Source organism: Mesocricetus auratus, unplaced genomic scaffold, assembly GCF_017639785.1.
Source record: "Mesocricetus auratus isolate SY011 unplaced genomic scaffold, BCM_Maur_2.0 Super-Scaffold_100006, whole genome shotgun sequence".
NCBI classification, from domain to species: Eukaryota; Metazoa; Chordata; class Mammalia; order Rodentia; family Cricetidae; genus Mesocricetus; species Mesocricetus auratus.
The window spans coordinates 88,812,939-88,830,479 of NW_024429190.1; the positions used below are offsets into that span (position 1 = coordinate 88,812,939).

The 17,541-nt window shown below is 39.5% G+C and overlaps 1 long non-coding RNA gene across 2 annotated transcripts in view; it reads left to right on the forward strand.

Moving 5' to 3' along the window:
• The first annotated feature begins 5,960 nt into the window (after positions 1-5,960).
• LOC121140930 overlaps positions 5,961-17,541 on the forward strand; it is a 165,002-nt gene continuing 153,421 nt past the window's right edge. For both annotated transcript variants that reach the window (XR_005877884.1, XR_005877885.1), the window contains exons 1-2: positions 5,961-6,124; positions 8,492-8,617. This is a non-coding gene — a long non-coding RNA (uncharacterized LOC121140930). The remainder of the gene's footprint in view (positions 6,125-8,491; positions 8,618-17,541) is intronic.

A 17,541-nucleotide genomic window follows, 5' to 3' on the forward strand; every position in this document is an offset into this window, starting at 1 on the left:
GGTTTCACTGGTCTTTGTCACAACAAAAGTGCTCAATGATAATATCCACAGCAGCATTAAAAAGTAAAAGGGCAGGGCATGCTGATCCTCCAAAACTCACACCTTCTGCTGAAATACAGAAAATACCTGAATCTTTTCACGACTAAATATTAATGGTAGTTATTTATGATAAAGATTTTGTCACTGTCTTCTTTTCTATATTTTACAATTTCAGACACAAATAATGTAGCTTGCTTTTCTGTTGTTCTGATCAAAAGAAACTTGGTTTAAAAAGGCATATTTAATTTCAATTTAATTTTATGCCTCCAGGTCACAGTCCTTCACTGAGGGAAGTCAGGGCAAGAACTCAGGAAGGAAGGACCCTGGTGCAGAGACCATGGAGGAATGCCACTTGCCTAGGGATAATGCTGTCCTTAGTGGACTGGGTTCTAATGCATAAGTCATCAGTCAAGCTATCTCCCACAGACATGGCAACAGGCATATCTGGGCAAATGCTTGACTGACACGTGTCCTCTTCCAAGTGACTCTAGGTTTTACCAAGGTGGCAATAAAAACTAACAAATACAAATAAATATGAATTTTGTAATCAGGGAAACATTACATACTCTTAAAATATCCTTCTTATGTTCATACTGAGTTTTGTAACTCACTGATCTGCAGAGTAAGTTACAAGACAGTTATTGCACAGAGAAACCCTATCTCAACAAAACCAAAAAAAAGAAGAAATTAAGTGATAACCATACCACATAATGACATAGCATACATGTCCCAGTCTATGGGAAGTAGACTCTTTTATTATAATGAAGATATATGTTTTCTTACCCAAACTATACATGGATCTGAGGCATCCCATCATCAGATATATATCCCATCCTCAAGGATGTTAGAGTGACAATCCCCAGTTCAACTTGTAGGTTGTTGACATACGATTATTTTTAAATTGGTGGAGAGAGGTAACTATTTGAAACCTAATAACTTAGATAAATAAGAAATTATATTTGAAAACTCCTAGGCACATACATACTAGTTTTAATATTTGGAATGTTGTCTCATTGCTAAGCTTGTAGCAATTTGGCTCCTGTCCCCTCAGTCCCCACACAGATCCTGACACAGTTGTAACTGTAGGAGACAGCACCTGATGTGTCTACCTCTGCACCATGGGTAGTTCCAATACAGTTTTAAATGATTATTTCTTTTAAAACTTTCTTGCAATGAACATTGTGTTGGTAAATTGCTGTGTGCTGTTTTGGTTTGATGAAAGCAGACTCCCAGAACAAGGAAGCTTCCTTAACAGTCTCCAAAACTCCCTGTTCTAGGCAGGCTGGTCCCCTAAGTCTGCAACGAGAAGTAAGGAAAAGCAGCAAACAGCTAAGGCTATTAAAAATGTGTCCTTGAGGATAGCTAGAAGATAAACTATTTCAAAACAAAGTTGTCATTGATTGTTCCATAATATAAAATGTTTGCAGTTGGGCTGGCAGTGGATGCTGTGCCCAGTTTTCTCTCAATTGGGAACTCAGGCTTACTGTCTGGGCTTCCCCAGTCAGTTTCTTCAGAATGGTTGCAAGCACCTTATTTAATCATATCTATCTGCTGGTATTTGTCTTTTTTTAAGGCAGAAGCATCACCTAGGAGCACATTCTGCTCTGCCCAGGACACTCCATTGTGAACTCCAGCAGACAGTTTAAATGGGGCTTCAGAAGTCAATTTCTGCTAGAAGATTGTAAGCCCCAGTCTGGTGATGTTACCTTATGTTTACTCTCAGTTTTGCTACTCCGGAGGTTTCTGGTAGATACTTTGAGTGCCGGTTTTGATGATGTCATATTACTTATCTGCTGCCCCTCTCTATTAATGACAATATTTCATCCTTTATTTTTACTTTGGGTATTCTCAATAAACTTTCCTGTTCAACACTCATATTGTCAACAGTAACATTTTCATGTAACTTAAAATACATCTAAATATTTCTTTCATGTTTATGATTTTTTTATTTTATTATTTTATGTATATTGATTTTTTTTGCCTGCATGTATCTCTGTGTACCACTGTGTGCCTGGTGTTTGAAGATACCAGGGCATCAGGTCCCCTGGAACTGGAGTTGCAGACACACTTGTCAGCCACACTGTGGGCGCTAGGAATGGAGCCTGAATCCTCTGAGGAGCAACAAATAATCTTAACCAATGTCCTGCCTCTATAGCCACTTTATATGTTTCAAACCTGGCTTCAGTTTTGTCTACAGAATTTATAATCAGCTTTGTGGAATATTAAATGCTTACTGGTTCAACTACTGCTGAGTTTTCTCTGGAAGAATGGATGAATCCTGAACACAAGCCTATCCTAAAGTTTGTATGTCTGGCATTCAGTCCAGATCTTGGGAAGAGTGGGTGGTTCATTTAATATTTGAGGAAAAAACTGGACATGTATGAGGTATTAATGTGTTTTTGACTTATAATGCATAGGAGACACTGGCTTCAAAATTGCTATAGAAAGTAAAAACTATTTCAGTTTTTAGAGACTACAGGACCAGAGAGGAAGTAGCAGGGACTGAAATTCATGCAACCGGAAGCAGTAAGCTGAGGCTCTAGTCCTAGTGGCTTGACTGCAAAGCACGCTATGGCCGTCAGTTGGCCATTTCTGCCTCTCACAACAGCCTCCGGAATGGTCACAATCTCTGCAGATGGAACGGTTCAGCATCCCCTACATGCTTTGCTAGGCTAGAGTATTAGAAGAGAGTTTCCCCCGTGTGATTAACTACCCTACAAAGCATCTGTCCCTAGTGAGATCTTATCCACATTCAGTTCCAGTACTTGTCTCATTATTGTTGCAAAACTTCTGACAGGAACAAGCAAGAATTAGAAAGGTGTCTATTTTAGCTACTTTTGTGTTGCTATGATAGAATACCTGACAAAAGTAACCCAAGGAGGAAAGGGTTAATTTGGCTCACCATTTCAGATGGATGAAATCCATCGTGGCGAGCAAGGATTGTGAAGCTGTCCTAGTAGCCAGTAAACAGGGAGATTCCATCTCGTCTCCACACAGAAAGCAGAAAAAGAAAAGGAAATTGTCCCAGGCTATAAAACATCAAAGCCTATGCCCTTGTTCCCTTTGGGAGTAAGGCTCTAGATCCCAAGGGCTCCATACTTTTACCAACAATAGCCACTAGTGAGGCACTGAGTGGTCAGATGGCATGTACCTATGGGGGACATTTCTTATCCAAGTCATCACACTTTGTATTCTTGGACAGATGATGCTAACCTTGTCAAAAAATAATCTTGGCTGTGTCTGGCTAATTTGTCTCTAACAATAGGTACTAAACTGAATTTGACCTATAGGTTAGAACCGACTGACCTATTTTGTGTCATAGACTTCCTTTGTGGGTAACAATAGTCTGTGAAATCCTTCCAAGAAGGATTAAACCGAAGTTGGTATAAAGTTTTTGAAGTCAACATTGTAGCAAACACCCTGAAGGTCTGGAGTACTCTGGTGCTTGGATATGAAAAGAGAACAGAGACAAGTTCTGACCCACTCTGCTGGGCACCCAGCTGTGCTTGCTGATGGCTACCTCCTTGGCCAGGGAGACCCCAGACAGCTGTGAGACACCGCTATGAATTTTCAGCAAGGGCAATCTTGCACTTAGCTAGTACTGTGTCTTACCCTCCTATACAGCATGTGAATGGTAAGCTTCTAAATATCCAAGAGCTGAAACAGCCCGTGTTGTTTGTTGGTGATTTTCTCCTTCATTTGAATTTTCTCCAGAGCCTCTGAGTTCTAGTTAAGATCTGGATCCTGTAATAACTTCCTACTGGTTCCCCCCTTGGATCCCAGCTGTTTCTAAATGGCAGGGTCCAAAACAGTACAAAGCATTCTAAGGCCAGGGATTGGTCTCTCATGGTGTTTATTTATGGTATCTGTTCTCTTTTTCAGCTCTATCTCATTAACTTGCTGACTATGTCTTAGAACGACCTTTATTTTCATTATTATTTTGTCATTGATACCAGACTAGAGACTGCTATTTGTAGTCCATTGTGCGCATGTGCAGAGGCCCAAGACTGATATTGAGACTCATCCATGGTATTTCTTCCATCTTCATTGAGGCATTATCTGTTTATCAAACCTATACATATTCTATGTGGTAATTCTCAGAGGTCGGCTTGCTCTGGGATTCCCATTTCTGCCTTCAGAAGCTAGAGTTACAAGCAGGACATCATATCCTCAGGACATTTGCATGGGTTCTGAACATAAACTACTGTCCCTGCACTTTTTAGCAGAAGCTTCACCCACTAAGCCATTGCCCCAGCCTGACAATTTATGATAAAAAGAATTGTAACAAATCATTGAATAAGACATTCAGACATACTTTTGCAATCAGCTAATGTGGCAAGAAGGCAGCCAACTCCACAGTCTGTGGTGTGTTAGACTGACTTTGATTCAGTCTTCTCACCCGTCAGGAGGACAAAACAAATTGCATATCAGGCTCAATGTTGTTTCTTATGCTAAGAAGGGAATGTTTGGAGACATTGGATTAAATGTCACATTGGATGACGAGTCCTTTCACCTGCCACTCTGCTGTGGTCTCCTATTAAAGCTATCTTGCTCAGTCTGCATGTCATCACACAAACTGTCCCTTCCCAACTCCACACACCAGGGTGTTCCTCCTTCCATGATGTCTTCTCTGGTCCTGTCACTACAACTTCTCTCCAGCTAATCTGATGGATACTTGATTGACCTCTGATCAAACAGGCCATTTGTAATAGTATTTCATGGTATAGCAAATAAAAATGGACTTCAAATGTTAGGATTTATATGTTAGAGTTCCTTTATGTTTATAAACTTTAGAAACAATTTTCCCTTTTTCTTTTCACTAACTTCTTGAACCCTAAAAAGTAGTAGTACTCACCTGTCTGGCATATAACAAATACTTCTGAAACACAGACTTCCATTCTTCTCATGCTGTTGTTTAATTTTTTTTCGTTTCTCATTTGGCTGTGTGTGGTGTGTGAATGTGTGCATAGATATGTTTTAAATGTGTGTGTGTGGAAACATATTTTTGGGAACATATGTATATTCAAGATCATACAGATATCCACAATCATCCTCAACAGGTTTCCTACCATTTTCTCCAAGGCTGGGTCTCTGAATAAAACTCAGAGCTCTCTGATATGCCTAGTTAACCCATTTGATCTGGGAATTCCCTGTCTCTACCTTCTGGGACTGGTGTTACAGGTGGGATGCTAAATCCATTTGGCATTTGCATGTGTTCTAGGGGTCCAAACTTTGATCCTCTTATCTGTGAAAGAAGTTTTTTTTATCTATGGTGCTACCTCCTCAAATCAACAGTTGACTGAAGTTTGTTCCTCAGGTATACCAATCTGCTCAAAGAAAAAATATTCTGGTTTATCGTGACTATATTGGGCTTTGATGTCTGTAGTAGATTTCCAAATCATTTTTGGGTAATGAATAAATATTAAGATATATAACTACTTCATCAGAAGAGAAACAAAACAAAATGCTTGGGTATAGTTGCTTCACGTATACATGGATTTAAGCTTAAAACATATGAAGGTTTGTAGATTGATGTTCCTACAAAATGTTTTAGATTGACAGTGCTATGAACTGTTGAGATCTCTGACTGACTTCTTGCCCTGGAATTTGCCTTTATCTTCAGAGCTTAGCTCTTCCCCACTCTGGGCTAAACCCTGCTGGCATCTATTCTACAAAAGAAAATGAATGCTTAGTCCTAAATAAATGAGAAACTGTGGCTGGATTCCCCCTCCTCCGCACACACACACACACACACACACACACACACACACACACACACACACACACACGCACACACACACACACGACATTTTTTTCCATGTTTGACTTCAGGCTCCTTCCTTGAAGTGGGAGAGACATCTTCACAGTGAATGTTTTACATTTATATTGGCTGCTGCTGACATGTGTCTTAATTCACAGGGACATGATGCTGTGGTTATGAAGCTGACATCTGAAGAAATGGTGTGAAATGGGAAACCTGACAGCCTCTGCCTGCTCCCCTGCCCTGTGAATGATAATGATTTCATAGTGGAGACAGATATGGACATCCTTTCCTTGTCAAATGCAGGCATAAATATGCCCACAGGTATGTTAGTATATTTCCCATTTTTTCTCTAAGCTTTAAATAATGTAGCTATTTCCAGTGCTATCGTAATATCCTTAGAAGGTGGGATGACAGGAAAGAGCCAAAGTTTATTCTCTCCTAGATTTAGAAATAATTGCACAAAGAAACCTCTGGAGCTGAAGCAGCAGTGGCAGACACGAACTGTCATCCGTGGCTGGAGGAATGTTCGTTTCTCTGTTTCATTTCTGTCTTCCCCTCATTTTCATTGATGTCGTCTTTCTTTTGTCTCTGCTCCCTCCCTTTTCTCTTCCACATCCTTTTGCTTTCCTTCTTAATCCCTTTTCTATCTTCTGTATATCTTCCATGTTTTCTTCTCTCTCCTTTTCTCTTCCTTCTTCTGTTTCTGGCCCTCCTATTTCTAGTTTTTCTTTTGATTTAATAATCTGTCCTGAGTAGGAAAGAAGCCATGTATCACCCTTTGTCTTTTCAGTGAATTTGCATGTCTAGAGATTTTACACCCGAGTTTCAGCATCTTGTTGAGACCACTTGACAATTCTAGTTGACTCAGCCTTCCCTTTCCTTCCATGCTCATATTGTGCCCCATTAGAATGACAAAGTAGATTTCTGTCTTCCAGAGTGTAACCATCCCATTGAACTTCACCGTGTTTCATTCTTCACTTTGTATTACAGCTTTACAACTCATAAATAAACTCCACAAGCAAAGTTAAAACCCAGGAAATAAATATGTAGCATGTCCAACATAAATTCCCATCTCCTAAGGAGGACAATATTTATTGACATATGCACTTTCCATAGTGTAGTTTCATTTTTGTTTATGGGCATAATTGTAGTTTCTTACACCGATTTGTCAACATAGATTTACCATATTTGCCTTAGTTAATATGCAGTAACTGTGCATTTTATGTAGAAGGGCAGTATTGTAGAGAAATTGGCATTGTACTTAGAAGCTATCTGCCTAGAGTTAATGGATGGCCAGAAGCAGCAGCAATAGCATCAGGTTATATATTGCTAGTGAATATAGTCAGGTTGTTTATTATCAGCGAAGGCTGTCAGAACGCCAGTAAGTTGTGGGTTGATAAGTTGTGCTGACTGCAAATGACAACAGGATGAATTTGAACATGAGCTCCAGACTGCCACAGTGATTTAAGTTCACATGCCAGCCCCTACTTCCTAGCTGTTTTAATTCTCCTTGGGCTTCTATTTCTCCAAATGTAAGAATATGCAAAACAATAAAACAAAGCCTTTCCTAAGAAAAAGAATTAAGAAAGTGACATTTTACATATGTGATATATTTCAGTTGTATTTGTGTCATTATTAAACATGGCTATGAATGCAGTACTTATAACTAGACTTCCTCTGCTCTCCCCGGGTTTCCTTTGGTGTCGGGGATTTTTGTTCTTAACTGAAGACTAGAATAAGTATTTTTTTTCTTGTTTGCTTGTTCATTTTGTTTTGTTTGTGAGACAGGGTCTCATTAGATATCCCTGGCTGCCCTGGAAATCACTTTATAGACCCTGAATTCCCAGGAATCTGTCTGTCTCTGTTTCTTGAGTGCTAGGGTTAAAAGTACTTGCTACCATTCTTCATTGGAACAGTTGCATTTTTTTAATCACTAAGAAAAACACAGTGCAATCCTGGCGAGTAGGTCATGGAGACAATTATTTTGCTGTCCCCATGTTACATGAAATTATTTTAGGATGTTTACTCACCCTTCACTCAGGCATACAGGCAGTCATGTATCCACCCATCCATCCATCCACCCATCCATCCATCCATCCATCAATCCACCCATCCACCCACCCACCCATCCATCCACCCATCCACTCATCCATCTCTTTATTCAGTTTATTGGTTTTCGATGAGATCCACTTGCCAAACCTCATGTTCATCAGAGAGATCTCCTCAAGGTTAAAGGTATATCTGTTAGGACAATCAGAACTTTCTGTTGTCTTTATTAGTCTTCTGAGAATGCAGAGAACTGTTGACGAAGGAGACGGCCTGCATCATAACTAATGAGATGGGCATGTTTATGTTGGTGGAGATAGGTGGCATGTCCTGCCTTCCCCAGAAGGAGCACGCTATGGACTAACTTGCTCAGAAGGAGGACATGCCTTGATGGTGCCTAGGCACATAGTTACAAACCGAATTTAAGATGGCAGAAGTATTCAGGACATAGACATTAACATTTCCTACATATAACAATAGCATTTACCAATATTGCTTTGTTTGTTAAAGCAATCCATATGAAGGATGCTGGGGAAAGGTCTGCTGCAGAACTGTAGAATCATGAACGTTTTTTGACTGTGGCTTTATGGTTTATAAATCTGTAATTCCTTCCTCTCTTCTGTCTTCCTTCTTTATTTTGAGGGCACATGCATACTTCATCTCAAGGAGAACCCAAGATCAGAACATCCTGCTATAAAAGCCCCTGTTATTGTACACCTCTTCTTTGGCAGACAGAATTGAGCTCTTGGTATACCTAGATGTCTTGGGGTAAGTGTTGCAGTACTTTTTTTCAGAGAAGTCAGAAGAGGTGTGTGACTTTCTACCCTGCTTAAGAACAAACAGAAGAGGAAATTATCAAAGACAGATAAATGGCTGCCTGTGTTAGAGCCAAAGAAAAGGGTTTTGTTACTTCTTTTCTTTTCTGAGAATAAACTTACTATTTTCCACCTCCCTTTCCGTCCTCCAAATCCTCCCATATATATTGCTCCTTGCTCTCTTCTGTGGCCTTTTAAAATGAATTGTTTTTACATACATATATGTACATATACATGTATATACAAACATATACCATACAACCCACTCAGTCTGTATTATGTTATTTGTTTGTATGGTTTCCGGGCTGACCATTTGGTATTGGGTAACCAATTGGTGTGCTTTTCCCTGGGGAGGACCATTTATCACACTCTCAGCATTCCTTAGTTGCTGTAGTTCTTTGTGTGGATTGAGGGTTCCTGGGTTCCCTGGCAACCCCAGTCCACTTCAGCATGTCTGGTGTTGTCCTTGAGCAGAAGAAAGTTTTGTGGTAAGAGAACATTCACTTTCATGCCCTGGGTTTGTTCCAAGACCAGAAGATTTCTGATTAGACAGGAGGTTATGCAAGTAATTAGAGAGGGCCACTGACTGAAGGCAGACCCCTGCTGTGGAAGAAGTCATCTCTGAATGACAGTTCAGGCCTGGAAGCAGCTTAAGGGGGCTTCCCATGAGAACAAAGTGGAGGACAGGGACGGGGGAGGGTAGGAGATGTAAATGGTATTTCTTTTAAAGCTGTCACAAGAATAGAAGTAACAGCCTTAGGCATGCAATCTCAGTTTTTCAGGCAATAACTATGAGAAGGAAGGAGCTGAGGAAAAGAGGAGGGTGGGAAGCTAAGAATTATGACACACTTAAGATCACTGGTGAGTGGTATATCTCACAACGAAAGGTCTGTGTGAGACTGTGGAACACTGAGACATAATGTGGCCAATGCTTTATATGTCAGAGGAAGCAGCACTTCTGTTTATAAATTCCTGAACTTTTATGTGTACTATACAGTCTAACCACAAAGTTAATGAAGAGTAAACTGGCAGTGTTTGGTACATTATGTTCACTGAAGGTATGTCAGGTGCTGTCTGGAAAATGTATCTCCTGCCAACTTGACACACGCTAGAGTCACCTGAGAGGATAGCTTCAGTTGAAGAATTGTGCAGTCAGATTGGTCTGATCGCCTTGATTCAGAAGGACCTATCCCAATTTAGGCAGCACCATTCATTGACAGGGATGGTCCTGTGCTGCAGACCGAAGCTAGCTGACTGTAAGCTGCAAGCTAGCTTGCAAGCAGCAGCCTCCATGGTTCCTGGTGTACTTACTTGCAAGCAGCAGCCTCCATGGTTCCTGGTGTACTTACTTGCAAGCAGCAGCCTCCATGGTTCCTGGTGTACTTACTTGCAAGCAGCAGCCTCCATGGTTCCTGGTGTACTTACTTGCAAGCAGCAGCCTCCATGGTTCCTGGTGTACTTACTTGGCTTTGAAGTGAGTTCCTGTGTGGAATAGCAGCCATGCCTTCCTTCAACTTCATGCTCTGGACTTCTTTGAATGATACAATATGAACTGGAATTTTTATTTTCCTTCCTTAAATCATTTTTGGTCCCAATGTTTGTCAAAGCAACTAGAACACTAGAACACTCCTAGTTTAAGATACATCAGAAATAGTTAAATCTTGATTTCATCTGCTCAGAGAATGGTCCATGTTCTGCCTGCAGCTGGTCTATACGGACCGTGAATGAGAATCCAAGAAAAGTTAATGGTTGCCATGTGCCCATATAGTTCTTTAAGAAGAACCCACAGCTACAGATTCTGACAACCAATTCATTAATTCCTTATCCCATGGAGTTCCAAACGGTTTACAAAACTCCAATGCTTGTTCCTAGGGCTTAGAACCCAGGCAAGTTTATGACATGTGACTCTGTGATTTTATTTTCTATTTTCTAAAGCTTTTCTCTTTCCTTTTATTTATTCTTCTTTCATACAAAACATCCTGACCACAGGCTTATCTCCCTTCTCTCCTCCTAGACCACATCTCCTCTCTTTGATTGCCACTGTTCCTCTGTTTTTCTTCAGAAAAGGGCAGACATCCCAGTGAGACCAACTGAAAACTATGTAACACGGTTCAGTAACACTAGGCACAAACCCTCATATCAAGGCTAGATGAGGCAATCCAATAGGAAGCAAACGGTTTCTCAAGCAGGCAAAAGCTGTCTGAGATGACAGCCCCACTCCTCCTGTGCGAAGTCCTCCTGTGAGGAGTCCTCCTGTGCGGAGTCCTCCTGTGAGCAGTCCTCTCATGAGGAGTCCGGCTGCACGGAGTCATCTGCCAGCTTTTCCAATGCTGTTAAAAGTGAACATAGTCTTTGCCTGAAAGTTCAGCGTATTAATATGAGGATCAAGCAAAATAAAAGTCCTTCCAACTTTGCAGGAAAGGGATACTCAGTGAGGCTAGCAGTATCTGCTCATTCCACTCTGTCCTTCCAGAATGAGCTAAATATCTCCTTGAGGGAGGATATTGTGCAGCACACTTTTCTCGGCTTCATCCGTTCTGTAATCATCACGAGTTTTCTGAGCTGTGTGAGTATTCTACTTCCCTCCTAGAAGAGGCATTTCATTCTGGAGGAAATAGCTCCCCAGCAGAACTTGCACATCATAACAGAGAGGACTGCATGCACATCATATCAGAGAGGACTGCAGCAAGGGTCAGAGCAGGAAAGTCCCAGGGAAAACACAGCCCTCAGCAGTGTGAAGTGCATGATAGAAAGTCAGTGTTGGCCACAGATATGATTGGTATGTGTGGTGAGCAGGAACAAGCGGGAGGATGGTAACTCTAAACCATTCATTTCACAAAACTCGTAGTTGATTTCTAGGTAATTGCTGAAGGAAACAAGCAATCAAAAGATTTCTATGTGCTGCTTTGGAAGCAATGCAAGCTGATGACACAAAGTTATATTCAATGAGAATGTCATCTGTTAGCAATTTATCATTATTTATTATTATATAAATATATATTGTGTCTTAGAGATAGGGTTTCTCTGTGTAGCCTTGGCTGTCCTAAAACTCACTTTGTAGACCAGGCTGAACTTGAACTCACTGAGATCTGCCTGCCTCTGCCTTCCAAGTGCTAGAATTAAAAGCATTAACTACCAATGCCTGGCTGTTACCAGTTTTTAAAAAGGAACTTATATAAATTTGAGGTATATTTATGTAATTAAGACCATGATGAAAAGTAATTCATGGGAGGAAATGTTTTATTTGGATTGCACATCTTGAATCACAGTCCACTGAGGAAAGCAAAGGCAGGAATAGGAATTCAAGACAGAAACCTGGAGGATTTTGTGCAAGGTACAAGGTATGGTTCTAGTTTCATTGTTTTACATGTATGCCCAGCAATGTTTGTTGATGATACTGTCCTATTTTCAGAATACATTTTTGACCTCTTTGTCAAAAGTTAAGTGAACACAGGACCATGGGCTTAGGAATGGTCGCCCTACAAGCAGCCATCTATAGGTTCAGTACAATCCTCATCAAAACCACAAAGATTGTTTTTGCAAAATCAAAATAATAATGTTAAAATTCATATGGCAATCTAACAGATCCAAGATAGGCAAAACAGTCACAAACAATGAAAACACTACTAAGGGCATCACTTTCTCTGATTTCAAAGTATACTACAGATCCATAGTAATACAAAGAGGACGTTACTGGCACAAAAACAGACATACTGATCAATGGAATTCAATAGGGGACCCAGATTGTTACTATTTCCTTTAACCTAAACTATCCTATAGATTAGTATAGAAGTGTTCCCATCTTACTTGGAAAGGTAGGATAATATAAACAGCAAAACTTGATAATGAAGCTATAGTCTAAAGAATGAAATATGTAATACATAAAAGCACAAAATGTAACACGAAAATTAAAAACGCAGAGACAGATATTGAGATTCAAGATTCAAGCTGAAGACCAGAGAAGCAAAACAGTCAAGCCAGTAGATCTTACCTCTACCACGCTGAAATGGCAATCCTGTCTCCACAAGTCCTCAGAGGCAAAAGCTCTCAGTTCCTGTCTCTTCTTGCCTTTTATCCTTTTCTTCACCCAGCCGTATCACTCCTGTCTCCACCTCCCTAGCTCTGGGATTAGTCATGTGATCCCAGGTGATGAGATCACCTTTGTGGGAGCTGTTTCTTTGAAAACTTAATCAATTTGGTGTAGTTAATGTAGCCTTGAACTAACAGAGATACATCTACCTCTTAACCCTGAGTCCTGGGATTAAAGATGTGTGCCACCACTGCTCAGCTTCTATAGAAAACCAGTATGGCTGCTGAGATTAAAGGTGTACATCACCACTGCCTGACCACTATAGCTTGTGTCTGGCTTTGATTTCTGTACCCTCAGGCAAGCTTTAATGAAATATAAATAACGTAGCACCACAATAAAGTCTAATTTTAAATTGAATAGGACATTAGTAAAGATAATTTCATGATTTATCAAAAATTATAACAGCATGGTTAAATACTGTTATTGTAAGAAAATGATTATCAATGTTGTAAGTTAGTATATCATATTAAATATGTTTATATCAATCTGTTTCTATAGAAACATATTTACATTACTCAGCAGTCATTTTATTATAAAATTTTAAGTTATGGAAGAAACCATATGGAATAAAAAGCTGTTGGTTTCAAAGAAACAAGAGACTGGAGAGATGGCTCAATGCTTAATAATGTGTCTTGTTCCTGCTGAATTCAGTGCCTAGCACTCAAGTCTTGTGGCACATAACTGCCAGTAATCTCAGCTTCAGGAGACCAAATGTTTTTTTCTGGTCGTCTTGGATATCATCATTATCTTCACACTCATACACCCACCCACACACACACACACACACACACACACACACACACACACACACACACACACAAATAAATAGAAATACTTTTTTGAAAATAACAAGTATCTTAAATATTGAAATGCAAACATGACATTAACATTGCTAAAGTAAGGACTATAGAAGAAGACCAATTATTGTTATTTATTTCATATTAACTTTAAGATGTAAGAGAAGATTGTCAGATTTCTGGTGTATGCTGTAAGAAGGAAAGGGTTTTGCTAACTTTTTATGGATTAGGTGATTTAACACCATTTCTTCTGCTAAAATGTGGCTTAATGTCCGGAAAGTCAAGGAATAAAACATTGGAACAAATCTGTTATGGTGCCAACAAACATGCCCTCAACTCATATATTAGCATTTGGAAGTGTGTGTGGCTATTCTCCAGGTGATGGTGACAAAATCTATCTCGTAAACAATTTTATTCTGAAGCACAAGAGGACTGTGTTTCAAAAGTTAAACTGTCAGATGTACAGAGATATATCCTAGGCTAAAGAGCTATTTTAATTTCACAGTTGAAAAAGTAAAACAATATGGAGTTTTTAACTCTCCCCAAAGTGAATACATAAAGTAAATACACTTAATATTAGATACTCAAATTGATTTCAGGAAAAAGTTTATTAATGCACATGCACTTAAATGTATATATGCAGTATACATGACACATTTATATAACACATATAATTAAGGTATTTGAATATGTCAATTCAATAGATGTTTGTAAGTACAAACATACATGTGCAAATATGTGTGTATAAATATGTTTGCATTTAAGTAAACTATACATAGATAAGTGTTCTACTTATATGTGATCATTCGTAAAGATGTGTGTACATTTATTCATATGTATTCACTACATATGTTAAAACATATGGACATAAAATGCATAGGATTTCATTCTAAAATAATGAAATATGTATGTCAATCAATTATGATATCGGCACAGAAATGGAAAATATAGACAAGAATCAGAACTGGTTCTAAAAATAGACCACACTTATACACAAAGCATCATATACATCATATTTTAGTGTAAACATTTGATACAAGGGAATACATCCCTAAAGAAATTGCATTAGACATAGCTATTTTCTTTATTGTTTCCATTCCTTTCGTCATGTCCTTGTTACATTACATTATTTATAAGTGACTAAGAAAACTTTGACAAATGTTGTCTGAGGGAATAGCCTCAGCTACATTAATCCAGTTTCCTACCCATCCAAATATGTTCCTGAGGGCAAGTCCACCTAGAGAGAAAACATAACTTGTTTTGTGATTTTACTTAATTCTACCAGCTCTTCTTTAATTACTAGGTGTTTGCTATCTTTGCTGTGAATACTGTTTTCTTGTTTGTTTTTCCCATTGGAAACTGATTTTCTAGGAATAATTTCTTTGGCTTTTGGTCCCTCTTCCAACACCCTAACACCTGGGCAGAATTTTCAAGTTCCTGTGTCGTTCTTTGTATAGATTTTAAAGTTTCACCATTTATGAGATGGCTTGTTAAACTAGTTGCCTGGTTGCTGTGGATGGTATGAAGACTGCAGTAGGCCCTGGGTTTTTCTAACTTTAATCAGTCTGTTTAAGAGACTGGGGATTGCCCTGACCCTCCTTAGGGCAGTAAGACCTTGCTTGTTTCTATTATTTTATATCATCTGCTTTTGGGTAAATACCTTTGTGTCTAAATTTTTCCACTTCTTCCATTGCAGAAGCATTTTACAGGATTTTTTGTATTACTTTTAATGTGAGAAATAAATTACCATGGTGTTTACCCTACATATAAAGCACTTCCTAACTGCTTACTCAGATTTGCTACCTCAATATATACAGAGAGAAATAAATATTCTGACTATCTACATCAGTTTTTCCAGTTCCTAGTTTGTTGCTATGGTAGAATTCCTTGACAAAATAAACTTAAGGGAGAAAGGGCTTATTTTAGCTTACAGTTCCACAGAGCATGGAGTTCACCATGCAGGGAAAACATGGCAGTAGGAGACAGAAGGCTTTTGTGACAGCCAGGGTGCTGAATAAGAGAACAGGCAGTGAGGCTAGTGTATAAAACGTTAAAGTCCACTCCCAGTGCTATTCTTCATATAAGGCTTTCTTTTGTAAAAGGCAAAGAACCTTCCCCAACAGTACCAGCAGCTGGGTATCAAAGTGAGACATTTCATATTAAAATTATAAAAGTACCTATTGCTGTGTAACAAACTAATTCAAATTTTGTGGCTTAGAATAAAAACATGTTTTTGCTATAATTATGATCCATAAATTTATTGGGATCTGCTTGGTACGGCCACACTGGTGTCACTCTGTCAAATACACTTGACATTTGGGGTGGCGTTGGGCAGAACAAGATGGCTCAGTTTTCTGAGCTCTCACCTGTCAGGCTTGTGAAAGTTTACACCAGCTTGCTTCATGCTCTTGTTTGTGCATCTCTGAGGCCTGTCTGCGAGCTCCCACCAGCTGAAAAAACCAGAATTCTGAAGTAGAAGCTCAAAATTTGAACAGAAAGTGCTTCATGAGATCAGTTTCAGCAATAAATCTTTCAAAAGATTATTTATTGGTAGCAGTTGTTTATTTATAGTCTCTGTCTTTCTCTCTCTGTGTGTGGTATGCACACGTGTGTGTGTGTGCATGTGTACAAGAGAGAGAGAGAGAGAGAGAGAGAGAGAGAGAGAGAGAGAGAGAGAGAGAGAGAGAGAGAGAGAGAGAGAGAGAGAGAGAGAGAGGGAGAGCACCATGGTGTACAAATGGAGGTTGGAAGACAACATTCAGAATTTTGTTCCCTCCTTCCACCATGTGAGTCTCAGTGAGTCCCTAAGCCTGATGGCAAACATCTCTACCTACTGAGCCATCTTGTTAGATTCCCAAGCCTTTTTATAGGAGTCCCACAATCATTGCCCTAAAGTTCCAAATTTTGGCATCTTAGAACTAGCTCACATTTATTGTATGTTCAAAGTCACAGTAAACAGAAATCTTCCACTCATGGTTAGGCTGCAGAAAAAGAACAGCCATGAGCAACCGATCTCTCCCATGCAGGGTCTGGGTTGATGGATATAAGTAAGTCTCCAATTTTCAAGGCTCTGTCTCCCACAGCTGAACAGAAGTTCTGCTTGCAGACTGGGGGGTTATTCAGAGTTCAGTTTTCAGATTTTAATTGTTTGATATACAAAACTTACTCCCCTATTTTTGGATCATCTGTTATTTATATTCACCCTGTGCTTAGGAAGCACCAACCCTCCATTCCACAGTTAACAATGCATATGAAATTGGTCTCTGCTCTGAGGAATTTATTTCAGAGCAATTCAAGCTGGTTAAATCAGTGTCAGGCTCTCAACTTTGAACAGACAGCTGTGGAGAGGAGATAAGCTTTGAAGATGCACCAGGAATGGTGTTTATAGAGGGAATGAAAGTGGGACAGACCGCAGGTAATCAAGAGAGGGATGGATTATACACACTTGCAAAGGGAAAGGTAGGGAGGTAGAAACCAACACTTGAGGTAAAGAGGAGCTCAGGCATTACCCTCTGAATTTTCAGAGGTCATAGGGATTTAGACACAAGCTGGATTTCTTATCTGGCAGGCATACCTCTTGAAGTTTATCCGACTTTCCATCGTATATGTGCTGTGTGTTATGGTACTGAACAGCTTCCCGTGAGTGGCTTGAGTTTCTCTTAGCCCTTGTGGGCATGTTTTGGATAAGATTGATACCCCTGTGATTTTCCAACTTGGGTCACACCAGACCGCAGGCTGAAAGAGTAGCATCTAACAGGTTGGAAGTCGCGGTTTCCCTTGGCATCTCTACCTTTGAAATAAACTTTTGCAACTAAACTCATTTTTATTTGGTAGTCATAAATTACACATGAAAGTTATTCTGTGTTACAGAAAATGAGATGGCAAGGAAAAGTGTGATACCTCCCAAGTAGTGCCTTACAGGTAGACATGTGCCCAGTGATTTGATGGAAGGTTCAGGTAGGTTCAAAATCCCTCTTGCTGCTGTGGACT